Raw genomic sequence first — 13,873 nt, 5'->3', positions numbered from 1 at the left:
GGGCGTTGTTTGTGTGCGGATGTTTGCGTGCGTGCAGCACAATTGGACGCGGCAGCGCCGGGGTCGTCCTGCAGCGGGAGGGATGGGGGGACGTGATGGATGTGGACCGCCCGGGGGGGTGGGGCACGTTTTGCATCACGCTCGGTGCTCGTTTCATGATGGTGCGTCTTGGGGTCATCGCTCCCAACATGGACGCTGCAGCATCAGTCGGGACGACCGTCCACCCCTCGTCCCCCCGGTAATCGTTCACGTTGCTTGTGTGGTCGGCAGAGATGGTTTGGACGGGGCGGAGTCCGGAAGGTGTAAGTCAGGGCAGGAGGGGTGTAAACGGCGCACAAGCACACCGGGAGCGGCGCCGCTATTGAAATTTATGACGGGACATTTTTGGTGTCCCTCGTTGATTGATCCTGCGTCTGAGTGGCGGCGCACGTGATGGGGGCTCCTGGGAACCACACACCATCACCGCAGCCAGACTAACTTCCTCCCGTACTGTAGTGAGCGCCGCCATGGCTGCGGAGGTGTGTTTGTCGGTCACGCCGCCACTGTAACGTCTTCCAAGTGTTGAGCGGCGTTGGGGACGCCGAACGCTCTTTTGTTATGACTGGCGTGGTTTTTGACAGTCGGCTGCGGACTAGACGCCTTTTTGCTGTGGCGTGTTGTATTTTCTCGCTCCGCCATCGAACTGCCCGTCAGGAGACGAGTTTATCTGCCACCCCCCCCCCTCCCCACCCTGCCTCACGCCGGTTCCGCCGCCGCCGGCTGCAGACAGGGGGGCCGGCACCCCTGCCAATCGGCGCGTCTCGCCGGGGACCCGCGATAGAGGTGAGAGCTCGCAGAGCGGCGGCACGCCGGGGTCTGAGGACAAAAGGCGAGGAGAAGAGCGGGCGTCTGGCTGGTGGCGGGGGGGAGGGGGGGTGGGGGGGGTTTCCTCGGTGAACACAAAGGCTGGTTAGTGCCGAGCCGGAGCCGCAGGAGCCGCACTCCTGCCTCCCGGCGTTCCTTCAACCAGGGCAGCCCAGGTCTCCGAACCGCCTTCGCTCGCCGCTCTTCCTCTTTTGTTCGCAGACTTTTCCTCTGCTGCTCTTCTCTCCTCTTCGTGTGTGTGTGTGTGTGTGTGTGTGTGTGTGTGTGTGTGTTGTACGTGGGGCTGATTCGTTTTTTGTTTCATTTTTCGTTCCACTGATCCTGCAGTAGCCAGCGACCGTATATATCGCTCGGCCCGGACGTGGAGGCTGTGCAGGAGACGGGCGAGCAGAGAGGAGAGGGACGAGGGACGCAGGACGAGGGACGCGGGCAGGGTGCGTCCACCCACCTCTGCGCCTCGCCGGACGACCGCTGTACTTCACCTGTTCCCTGAGACCCTAACTTGTGAGCTCTCTCAATGCAAAATCACGGGTTGGGTTCTTGGGACCTGGGCGGAGGGCAAAAGCAACTCTGAACTTTTAGACGTCTGCTCAGGGTGAAGTCGGAATGGACCGGAAAGCGGCGGCTCAGGGACAGATCCTGGGCTGGGTGGGGGACGGGACCGAGAGAAAGGAGAGATCAGACGTGTCCGGGCGTAGCCATGATGTGGGGTGTATCTGCTGCCCTTCCCGACAGAGCTGCTCTAAGCTTGTTCTGTTTCCTGGTACTTCGTACTCGCTTCGTTCTTTACGAATGAAACGTGTTGCGCCACAAGATCAAGGACATGTGAGCACGAGAAAGCCACCAGGAACGTTGCCGTCGCCTCGGAATCTCTTTACCTACGCGCCGTACCTCAGGTCACGCTCTCCTGAAAGATGCATGTCACAAACGTGTCTCTCACGACTACATACCCACTTTACTACTTCATGTTTGGGACAACGTCCTGCTGCAGCAGGGCTAACTGCGGCGCTCCGCACATTCCTCAAACTCACAGTTGGCCGATGAGTCGGGGAGATATTAACCAGCGGAAGGAGTGTTTGAGGTAAACATCTGTACTTTTTAGGCCCAATGACACTGCACACCATGTTACAATGAATTACCTACAGTACATATTCACACACACACACACACACACACACACACACACACACACACACACACACACAACTCCTTTTATCAGTTTTCTGACAGGTTTGAGTGCTTTGAATTGCTGGTACAGCCTTTATTACGCAATATCTGGGTGGAATATTTTCATTATCCAACGAAACGCTTTGTATGGTGCTTGTCATCCTGTCATCTAATAAATAGACAAAAAAACCTGTGTTATGATTTATTTATTATGGAATAAAGATAGTTGTGGATGATCCATCTTCAGCTTTGAGTCAAAGAATATTGTTGTGCTGGTTCCATTTGAACAAATTAAATGACTTTTTTTTTTAGGATAAAAACAACTAATTTATAGCTATAATGCGTCTTTCATTTGCGTTTTTTTCCTAAATTACCCCCATTAGAAATGCTGTTTCTAAACAATTGACTCTCCTATCAGCAGCTCTCTAATTACCATTTTCACCCCCCAGTTTGGTCTCGCAGCGAACAATGGCCGATGCCAACTAATCAACCTGAGCCTGTGCCACAAAGCCCCCAGCAACAGCTGAAGCTGTGCCATGCTCTGTGCATACCAAGCAGTCAGCCAGGCCGGAGCGAGCGCCAGCCTGGTGCCCACAATGGGGCCAGACAGTTTTATTAGGGTCTGTCTGACTCGCAGCGAGCCCTGCCAGCGCTAAAGCAATGATAAAATCCTCGCCCGCTCCTAACACAACACGCCCAGCCGGGGACGAGCCGCGCTCTTCATGCCACTTCCAACCGGTCAGAAATAAGCAAATCTCATTAACGTTGAAACTGGACTGAATATATATAAAAAAATGTCCTGAACGCTGTTACTTCATCACCTGAATATCTGGGGGAAAAACAGAAATGCAGTTGAATGGTGGAGGAAAGCGCTGTAATTCAGCAATATGTCACAAGCTATTTCCAATTTATTGGCAGTCAAGTGAGGACATTAAATAAGTGAAATGATGGAAATCCGAGGTCTGAGTCAGGAAGCTGGAGCGCGTGGATATATTACGAGGGTCTCGCGTTCAGGTGTTCTAGAAGATGCTTTGTACTGCGGAATAACCAGATTCGACTCAGGAGTCACAGGCTGTAACTAGGAGCGTGCATCACGTTACAAATCAGAGTAAAACTTCTACCAAAAAAACTACAGAAATGTGAGCGACCCGACTGGATTTAGTGGCGGATTAAAGTCTTTTTCTCGCTGTCTCTCCTTTTCTCTACTGATTGAGAGGAACTGTTGCCTCATGTCATCCCGAGGCTCTTTACTGGGGGTCTTATCGGGCTGGATCAGGAGAACAGCAGGCATTTCTGATAGCAGCTCGGGTGGCAGGGTGCTGAGGAGACGGGTGGGGGGCGTATCAGCGTCTGAGTTTCCAGACACTGCAGCATGAGGCCAGACAGTCACCTGAGCGCCGCCACTTCCTCCGGGCTTCTCGCGCAGAAACCAATCAGAACTGCTGAGAAGTGACAACCCCACCAATGCGGACCCGGGATACGGCCGGGTTCACCTGGATTTTGCCCCGTGTGCCACCCGAGACCCTCCAGGTCGCTCCCCTACTACCCCACCACCCCCCTGCGTTGTTCCTGGGCTGCCGCCCGCCTGCCTGTGATCTCTGCAGAGCTGCTTTAGAGGCGTTGCCAGGGAAACGCAGTATCTGGCAGCCAGCTTGCTTCAGTTATTGAACCACGACTGGCTTTATTTCATTTTTTTTGGGAGGGTAATTAGGCTCACTCTTTCAGGAACTTGACCTACAGCCATCCTCACTTTAGTGTTTTTAGTAAGGTACCCTGCAGCCTCCATACCTGGCGACCCGCACTGCAGTCGCATGCGGCGTGCGGGATAAATTCCAGCCAGATCTACTCCCAACTTTATTGGTTTTTTTTCCTGCAAATGAACCATAATTTGGGATTGATTGGTATCGCATCATACAATATACTACAATAAGGCTCTCTGTCTGAGCATATTCTTCTTCTTTATAAAGTGAATATGGCATGACTTGTATGTTTGTGTTATATTATATCAAAAAAATGTATTACTATTTAAATCCCTGCAGGGTCTTCTGACTGCATCCTGTAATAAATGACTGGGGTGGGTCAGTAATGCCATCACACCCCTGGTTTTCTGTTGCTCGCTGTGAAGTGGTGATGAATCCCTTCTCTGCCCCTTCATCAGAGCAGCAGAGAGGGGGATGAGTGCAGACGCAGCAGGGCCCCGAAACGGCGCTGATGCAGGTATGTGGAGCAGCACAGAGGACGGTGCTGCGGCGGAAGTTGAGGTCAAGAGGAGGAGGAGAATGATCCTGACACACACACACTGATTCATGAGGAGACCATGGCAGAAAACACATTTTAATAAAAATTCATAATCACAAAGAACGTTAATTGTATGTTAACGTTAATTATATGTTAACGTTAATTATAATGTTAATAAACTTACTAACAAGTTATAAATTAAATTACCTGGACATGAAATGGCTACCATACAAATACAGTGCTCTCTAATTTTTTTCAGTGCTGTATTGAATATTTGGTATGCAATTCAAATGTTATAAATGTGTAATTACAAAGATTTCTTTTTCTCTAGCCCCAACATTTTTTATTCTTTTTAAAGCATTTTGCATGCACACACAGTTTGTGTTACTGTGATGTTACATTAAAGACCGTATATTATCTTGTATATTTTTGCCAATTACATAATTTTTCAAATAAAGTGTTTACCTATGCAGCAAATCTTCTTGTATGTATATGTAAATATGTATATTGTTCAGTAAAGGGGTGCATTGTGTGTGTGGCACAAGCTGATCAGGTCTTACACAAAATCATACATCAGGGTATATTTGTATATTTAATTTGTGCATATTTAATACACTGGATATTTGGCATGTGAACTGAGAGCAGAGCACTCTGTAATGAGTATAAATTTTTTTTTACTCTTCAGCATTGTCTATATATATATATATAATCGCTTATCTTTTCAAAGGGAGGAGACTAAAGTCATTGTTGCAGGCACCCCAGTGTGCGTATCCATATTTGTGTGTGTGTATGTGTACGTACTCCTACGCATGCGCACCAAACCCACTTCTGCTCCTGAAGCGCAGCAGCCAGGCAGCAGATCTCATCCATCTCCCTGTCACAAGCCCTGGTGCTGCTGGGCAGGCAGCAGACAGCGTCTCCTCCGAGGACGGGAGCTGAATCCTAATTTCCCAGCGCCCAGCACTCCTCCCCCGCCACCCAGGACGGAAAATCGTTAACCTCGCAATCTGGGAACAAAGCAGAGGGTTTAGGCAGCCCAACAGCCGCACACACTCATTTCCATGCACCAGAATGCACCTTGGAGACAAGGATTCTTCACTAAACACAGGAGCAGATTGAAATAAGTGGAGCTTGATCCACACCACTTCTATTTGAAACTTCAAACTTATTTCCATATGCTGACATCCAATGTAAAATTAAAAGTACACTTCATCATATTTTTGAGAATAAACATATGTTTATATATTTATACAAAATATATATTATACATGGTTGTGGTTGGTTTGATGATGTATGAGATTATTACAATGGGTACAGAAAGTATTCGGACCCCCTTAAATATTTCACACTTTGTTATATTGCAGCCATTTGCTAAAATCAAAATCAAGTTTATTTTTTCCTCATTAATGTACATACAGTACCACATATTGACAGAAAAAATTAGAAGATTTGTTAACAAAGAAAAACTGAAATGTCACATGGTCGTAATTATTCAGACCCTTTGCTCAGTATTATTAGAAGCTCCCTTTTGATCTAATACAGCCATGAGTCATGAGGAAAGATGCAACAGTTTTTTCACACCTGGATTTGGGGATCCTCTGCCATTCCTCCCTGCAGATCCTCTCCAGTTCTGCCAAGCTGGATAGTATAGTTTGGTGGACAGCCATTTTTAAGTCTCTCAAGAGATGCTCAATTGGGTTTAAGATGGGCACTGGATGTGACATTTAAGAACGGTCACAGAGTTGTTGTGAAACCACTGCATTATTTTAGCTGTGTGCTCATTGTCTTGTTGGAAGGTCAACCTTTAGCCCAGTTTGAGGTCCTGAGCACTCTGGAGAAGGTTTTCGTCCAGGATATCCCTGTACTTGGTCACATACATATTTCCCTCAATTGCAACCAGTCTTGTCCCTGCAGCTGCAAAACACCCAACAGCATGATGCTGCCACCACCATGCTTTGCTTTTTGGACTGTATTGGACAGTGAGACCTGCTTTTCTTCACACATACAGCTTAGAAAGGCCAACATTTCTATCTTGGTCTCATCAGACCAGAGAATCTTATTTCTCACCATCTTGGGGTCCTTCAGGTGTTTTTTAGCAAACACCATGTGGGCTTTCATGTGTCTTGAACTGAGGAGAGGCTTCTGTCGGGCTACTCTGCCATAAAGCCCCGACTGGTGGAGCGCTGCAGAGATGGTTGACTTTCTACAACTTTCTCCCATCACCTGACTGCATCTCTGGAGCTCAGCCACTGTAATCTTTGAGCACTTCTCCCCCAATAGCTCAGTTTGGCCGGACGGCCAGCTCTAGGAAGGATTCTGGTTGTACCAAACGTCTTTCATTTAAGGATTATGGAGGTCACTGAAGGACTTTAAGTGCAGCAGATTTTTTTGTAACCTTGGCCAGATCTGTGCCTTGCCATAATTCTGTCTCTGTCTTCTGGCAGTTCCTTTGACCTCATGATTCTCATTTGCTCTGACATGCATTGTGAGCTGTAGGGGGTGTGGACAGGGGTGTGTCTATAGACAGGGGTGTGGCTTTCCTAATCAAGTCCAACCAGTATAACCAAACAGAGCTGGACTCAAATGAAGATGTAGAACCATCTTAAGGACGATCAGAAGAAATGGACAGAAATGGAGTTAAATATATGAGTGTCACAGCAAAGGGTTGAATATTTAGGACAATGTGATATTTCAGTTTTTCTTTGTTAATAAATCTGCCAAAATGTCAACAATTCTGTGTTTTTCTGTCAATATGGGATTCTGTGTGTACATTAATGAGGGAAAAAATTAACTTAAATTATTTTAGGAAATGGCTGCAAAATAACAAAGTGTGAAAAATTTAAAGGGGTGTGAATACTTTCTGTACCAACTGTAGTTGGTCATTCACTTTTATTCTAGTGTATTCCCGTGTTTGTGAAGCATTTCCATGCAGTTACACTTCAGAAAAAACACCAATACACTGCCACACCACAATGATTGAGTTTGACTTCTGACACCTGATTAAAAGAAAAATGGCATCATCTTGTCTGGATTAAAACAAGGATTTAAAAGAAGAGGTGGAGCTGAGAAAATCCTCCCAAACTGCTGGAAAACCTGTCACTACTTGAAAAACGGTCACTGTCACCAAAATGATCACCGATGTCAAACTGGTCACTGTCATCAAAGAGGTCACCACTGTTGATGTATCAGTTGATCTGCTTCTCAGCGGTCATTAAAGATGGCAAGCAGGGCCAGTCATCTGCATGACAATGAACTGGAGAGTTTTGCCTGGCCGCACACATGACAATGACATTGATTGCTGCCGTAGCTCCACACATACAGCTCTCATCCGACCACTGCGAGACAGATCTTATCCAGGGCACATCAAATCGTCCTGAGCCAAAAGTCAGTCCAGAGAGCCTCTTCATACTGCTGTCCCCCGAACCCATGACACGTCTCGTACAGTGTCCTGAACATGCATGTTAGCTGGCTGCTTCTGCCAATGACAGTTTTCCTGATTTCTAAATGACCTCTAGTCATCATCCATATTTTCAGACCATGAAGCACACCTCCACCACACTCTATTTTCAGGATGGGTTCAAGGCACAGAACTCATGCTGTATATCTTACATTTACAGCATTTACCTCCTACCTATCTCAAGACCTGAGAAGCATACGTGTCATGGGAACATTTGAGAAACATATCTGGTCATTGTTGAATGTTTGTAAAAAAAAAACATTCTCTTTCTACACCAAATATCCACACTGACCATGAGTGCAATCATATACATACATCTACAGAATGAAATGCATAAAACAGAAAACTAATTCACCACAAAGTTCTTCAAGACCTACTCTCAACAAGCAACTTTTATGAAATTTCAAATATCAATCAGAACATTATGAAAACCTTTCAGCAGAAGATGCCGTCTTGCCTAGTTCCACTGCTCATAATACACATTTCTTCTGTTATAGCTGTTTCCAGACCATATCCATATCAATATGTAGATTATGAGCCCATTCATTATGAAAAATTCTGAATCTGACTAGTCAGTATGAAATTCTCTGACACATGTAACATGAAAAGGAATGCTAATGGAATCAAGAGTGAGGAAGAACTGAGTGATGCTCAAAGCTGGCCACAGTTTGCAATAGTCACCTTAGCAGAGCACTTGCCACTGCTGCTTCCTTTAGATTCAACCTTCTGGACTACATTGATTCCCTCAACAACCTTTCCGAATACGACATGTTTGCCATCCAACCAATGGTTGCTAGGTACTTTCATAGCTTCTTAGAAAATTTAAAGAATCATCATCAGGTCAGCCATGAATGCAACATCTTCATCACTTTCAACATTTCGCCAGACTTGGAGGACGAGCCGCTGTCCACAATCACGGTTCAATCACAGTGAGATGAATGTCATCTTCATCAGAATTCATTGTTTCCAGTGAGCCATCTTCCTTTCTCAACCATAATCTCACTCGTCTGTTGATAAGACGTCTGTTTTATTCGGCGAGCTTTATTGTCAGGTGCTTTTCTAACCAAACAATGTTTGTACTTGTTTTTTTTTATACAAATTGTGCTAATTAAGTTAAAGCTGATACATTATCTGCTCTAAAAATGTATTATTTACATGAAATTATTTGTAAAAGGATTTTTTTTTTTTTCCATAAACTTTATGAAAACGTTTAATCAAGAGCATGCAGACTTTTATCACCTGCTAAACCTCCATATTGGAAAGACTCCCCTGAAAGGAAAGGCGTATTTAAACGGATTGTAAAAACACAGAAGAGTTCCGTAAACACACTGAGCGTAAAGCTTTGATGAAGAGCGCCCCGTGACCTCATCAGTTGCGTTTGGAGTGATAAGTTACGTTTAATTACGATATGAGAGCATAAACAGACTGTGGGTGGCCCGTAGCAGAGCTACCACAGCGTGAGACCACAAAGCCCGGCCTGAAACCTCCTCACAGCCTGAGCTGACAGTGCGGCAGTCCACGTCAACCACGCGGGGAAACTGTATTAAAAAGGCTTCAATGAGATACCTGTATGGTTGACGTGTATGTTTATATATATGAACATTTCTGCTCTGGCAATTATTTTTACCTTTACATTTACAGCATTTATCAGACACCCTTATCCAGAATAACTTACAATCAATACAGACAGGGACAGTCCCTCTGAAGAGACTCAGGGTTAAGTGTCTTGCTCAGGGACACAATGGTAGTAAGTTGGGTTTGAACCTGGGTCTTCTGGTTCATAGTCGAGTGTCTAACCCACTGGGGCACTGCCACCTTTTTACTGAGCTGTTTCCGCAGGCTTTATCTTGTTGCTGACCTGGTTCCTCCCTGGCTCATGCTAGGAGTGCTCGAGGAGAGAGAGCCAGCGCTTTGTTTTTACAGCTCTTGGAAGCCATCGGGGTACAGGCACAAATTGTTGTTTTGAACTCAAAGGACCCTCCGAAGCAGCCAGGCCTGGGAACTGGAATCCTGTTCCGCACAAAGGAAACTTTGATTTCTGGTGAGCGAAACAAACACCCTGCTTGTACACGTTATCAGAATCTGCTGACTTTCCTCTTGATGTCTCGCCCCAAGGGCTTCTCCCATGATAAAAAAAAAAAACCCACACACACACGTCTACTGCGCTGTCACAGGCCGAGCCTTTAACCACCGCAGCCAAGATAAACAGCCATCAAAAGAACGCGAGGCTGCCCTTTAATTCAGCTTTTAATATGCACGCAGAAACATGACATGACATGCTTAATAATCCTACAGAGCGACTCGGGCGATGTGTATTGGTTAAACAGGAGCACATGCAACATATGCATTCTTTTGTGGTTCGGTGGCGGTCGTCTTGTTTGTGCGCTGTACTCGGAGCTGTACGCAGCACGGTGCACGGAAGGAAGCCGCTCCTGCCCTTCCCAAGGCCAGCGAAGCCTCCCCGTAATATACAGACGACCATTCATAACATGGCTCGCCACACAGGGACCCTCAGTTCTGGCCCGGTGCGGGAGCTGACAGCAGCGATCTCGCCCTGCGAACACGCCCCGTGCGGACTGCTGCGGGCAGGCGGCGGGAGGAATGGCGAATGGAGGATAAATTATTGACACATGCGCCTGTCTCAAGGTGAAGACAGCTGAGCAGTCTATGTGTGTGTGTGTGTGTGTATATATATATATATATATCACACTTTGAGGGGTGCAGTTGAACAGGTTTTCATCATGTAATACGTTCTATTTTCTGGGGAGCTCTCAACATTCTCCAGACTTGGAGATTTTTGTCAGATGATTACATAATATACAACAGCAATACATTACATTTACTTGGACACGGCATGCTGGACACGATCACTGTCTCTCCTACAGGTTTTTCAACTGTAATGCACTTCAACAACGGTGGTTTAGCACAAATTAGAGCTTCAGCTGCCATATTGTAGCTGCTCACACTCTACAGCACTATGTATTTATATTGTTTTGTATTTATACTTCATGTTCATGTGTTACTATGGGTCTAAAATGTGGCTAAATGGCACACAGTGGCCATGAACTTGCGACAGTGGTCACAGCAGAACATGAGAGTGCTCCAGCCCCATCTAGAGTACGGCGACAGAAATCTATGCTTCTGATGGACTAAAACAGCTCTCATAAATAGCTGTCTGAAAGGTTCCAAAATCTCTTTCAACACTCACAAACTGCAGCCCGATCTCTGAGAGGGAAATCCTTTCAGATGGCTGTTTTTCACAATATATCCAACATAAGAAAACAGTAAAAATAAAAATAATACCCATTTAATGAAGTCAGTAGGAAAGAGAATTATTATCTCCTGATATTTGTCTCCATCTTTAGACCAAAGTGCAGAAATGCAAGCTAATGAACATTCCATTTGAACACTAATTATTTGTAGAATCTTGCAGATTTATTCATTTCAAATGTCAAAACCTCAAAATGTCAAAATTCTGGTGCTATCGAGGATGATATGATATCACAGGATCGCATAATAGTTGTTGGGCCTTGTTTCTGGTTTAAACCTGTTGGTTTAATCGATTGTGTTGGTTTAATCGATCTGAGTAGAAGTTTTGAGTTGTTCAGTGGGCCGATTCCTGATTGGTGAAAGATAGAAGATAAATAAGTAAAAGGAATACTTAGTGAAAGACGATGGACGTGTGGTGTTAACACTGCACTTGCTATTAAAACTGATGACTAAACGTCATGTGACGTGGCTTACAGGGAGTTCTGTAGAACTACGTCGCAGAAGTATACCTGTATTTCTCTCCTCTTCCTCATGCAGACAGGTTAGAGACTGACAGTTAAGATTTCAAAATTATTTAGACAATGGTCACATATAAGACTAACTGTCCTAAAGAATAAAAATGCAGTATAACTACAAATGATTAGTGCCTTATTACTCCTTTAAGTCACCCCCAGTTGTTGGTCTGATTAATATGCTCTTTTTAAGATGATGGGATGAAGACAGATACTCTCCATTTCTAGGAAAGATTGTGTAAAAAACACTTACATTCACCTTACAATCAGTAGTTCCAAGGACAGTCCCCCTGGATGCAGTCTGGGTTATGTGGGGTTTCAACCTGGGTCTTCTGGTTCATAAGCGAGTGTGTTACCCGCTAGGCCGCTACCACCCACTGCAACCGCCACACTACTTTCAATGGTGCATGAAACATATGGAATGGTCAATGAAACCAGCAGAAATATGATGGTTACACCTTATAAATGCACATAATCTAATTATTATTGTGATTATCTAATGATTATTGTGATTGTCTTTGTCTGTTGCTCTGAAAGTAAAATGATTGTCATTATGAATAACAGCAAGGCTTATGGTGATTACGGTGACCCTTAGTGAGCAGTGGGCAGCCAGGACAGGCGCCCGGGGAGCAGTGTGTGGGGATGGTGCTTTGCTCAGTGGCACCTTAGTGTTTGTGCCCAGGCTTTTCTGTCTACTGTTGTTGAAACCATGTCATATGAAACCAAACCAGTGTATAATGGTAAATATATGGTAAATATACCATTATAATAGCAATCCACCATATATGTCCATATCTTTTGAAGGTGAGTTGAAGTGCCATTCTAATTATATTATTAGTGCCTAAAGTTTTCTCAAAAAATCAAAAATGAACTTGGACACACCCATAAATGCACCACACCCTTTTCCACTGTCATTGCTACTATTTAGACTCTGCACACCCAATGCAGAGTCATCTATATGGCTTTGTTATAATAAACAATGCCATCTACTAAATTGTGGATATCAGCACACAAAGACAGGTAACAGGAATCAGACGAGGTGACTCATTACACAGATGAGGATGTGCCGCCATCTGCTGGCCCTGAGGCGCCAGGATCTGACACACATCTAGACAGGATCATGGTCTGGTTTAAAAAGGGACTGCCATTGTGATACACAGCATAGCATAGCACATGGTGACACAATGAAATGTGTCCTCTGTATTTAAGCCTGTATGAACCTGTAATGAGCAGTAGGAGCCATGAAAGGCACCCGGGGAGCAGTGTGTGAATATAGTAGTTTTTTGGGGGCCAGACTCATTTTAGTCAAGTCAAGTTCACTAAGTCAAGTATTTTAGTCATATTTTAGTCAGAATTTAATCAACAAAAACTGAAGTAATACAATTCTAATTAAAACCCAATATAGTACAAGTACCTAGTAGAACAGACAAAAAACAACATTTTGTCATAGTTAAACCCATTTCATAATTAATTTTAGTCCTTTCTGGATAATGGTTTTTACTGAGTTTCGCTGAAGTCCCAAACTTTAGAAAGCTCCAGACAGATTCATCTAATTAATTTATTTCTTGTGTGTTCCTGAATTTCTTTGGATCTCAGCATGATGTCTAGCTTTTGAGGATCTTTTGATCTACATCACTTATTTAAGTGATTTCTTGATTGAGAACAGGTGTGGCAGTAATCAGGTCTGGGCGTGGCTACAGACTGTGGCGGTTTTTGATATGGGAGATATGGGCTCATTTCTGGTTGTTAGCTAATAATGTTGATACAGAGCTGAATGATAATGCCAAAGATGGGACACAAGCCACCAACAGAAATTACAATCAGGCGTGGTCTGAAAGGAAATGGAATTAGGCCATATTTAACCTGGTTAAACTGAGGGCCACTACTTCACAAATAAAGAGCTGGATAAGTAAAATGCTAAATGGAGTGGTAGTAGCCTAGTGGGTAACACACTCGCATATGAACCAGAAGACCCAGGTTCAAACCCCACTTACTACCATTGCACTTTGCACATAATCACTTTGCCCTTACTGCTCTTTCTTTTATGGCTCTTTCTTCTTTCTTAAACATTGTAAAAAAACTGTAACTCATTTGCACACCTTCACCCTACCAGTTACACATATTTTATGTTAAAGACATAAAAGTGTAATACTTGGTTATGTTTGCAATATTTGCATATTGGTTCACTGTTTACTTGCAACATTTGCAATACTGTGGTCTGTAGCAGTTGCAGAAAGCATTTCACTGCACATCATACCGTGTATGACTGTGTATGTGACAAATAAAATTTGAATTTGAATTTGAATTGTGTCCCTGAGCAAGACACTTAACCCTGAGTGTCTCTAGGGGGCACTGTCCCTGTAAC

General features: G+C 44.6%; 1 long non-coding RNA gene across 1 annotated transcript in view; it reads left to right on the top strand.

The window, feature by feature from the left end:
* LOC114793091 (uncharacterized) overlaps nucleotides 1-4,746 on the top strand; it is a 31,055-nt gene extending 26,309 nt beyond the window's left edge. The window contains exon 3 of the long non-coding RNA XR_003750195.1: nucleotides 4,190-4,746. This is a non-coding gene — a long non-coding RNA (uncharacterized LOC114793091). The remainder of the gene's footprint in view (nucleotides 1-4,189) is intronic.
* The last annotated feature ends 9,127 nt before the right edge of the window (nucleotides 4,747-13,873 follow it).

Source organism: Denticeps clupeoides, chromosome 6 (genome assembly GCF_900700375.1).
Source record: "Denticeps clupeoides chromosome 6, fDenClu1.1, whole genome shotgun sequence".
NCBI lineage: Eukaryota > Metazoa > Chordata > Actinopteri > Clupeiformes > Denticipitidae > Denticeps > Denticeps clupeoides.
The sequence above is the reverse complement of the archived record's forward strand: the minus strand, read 5'-3'. Positions and strand labels throughout refer to the sequence as shown.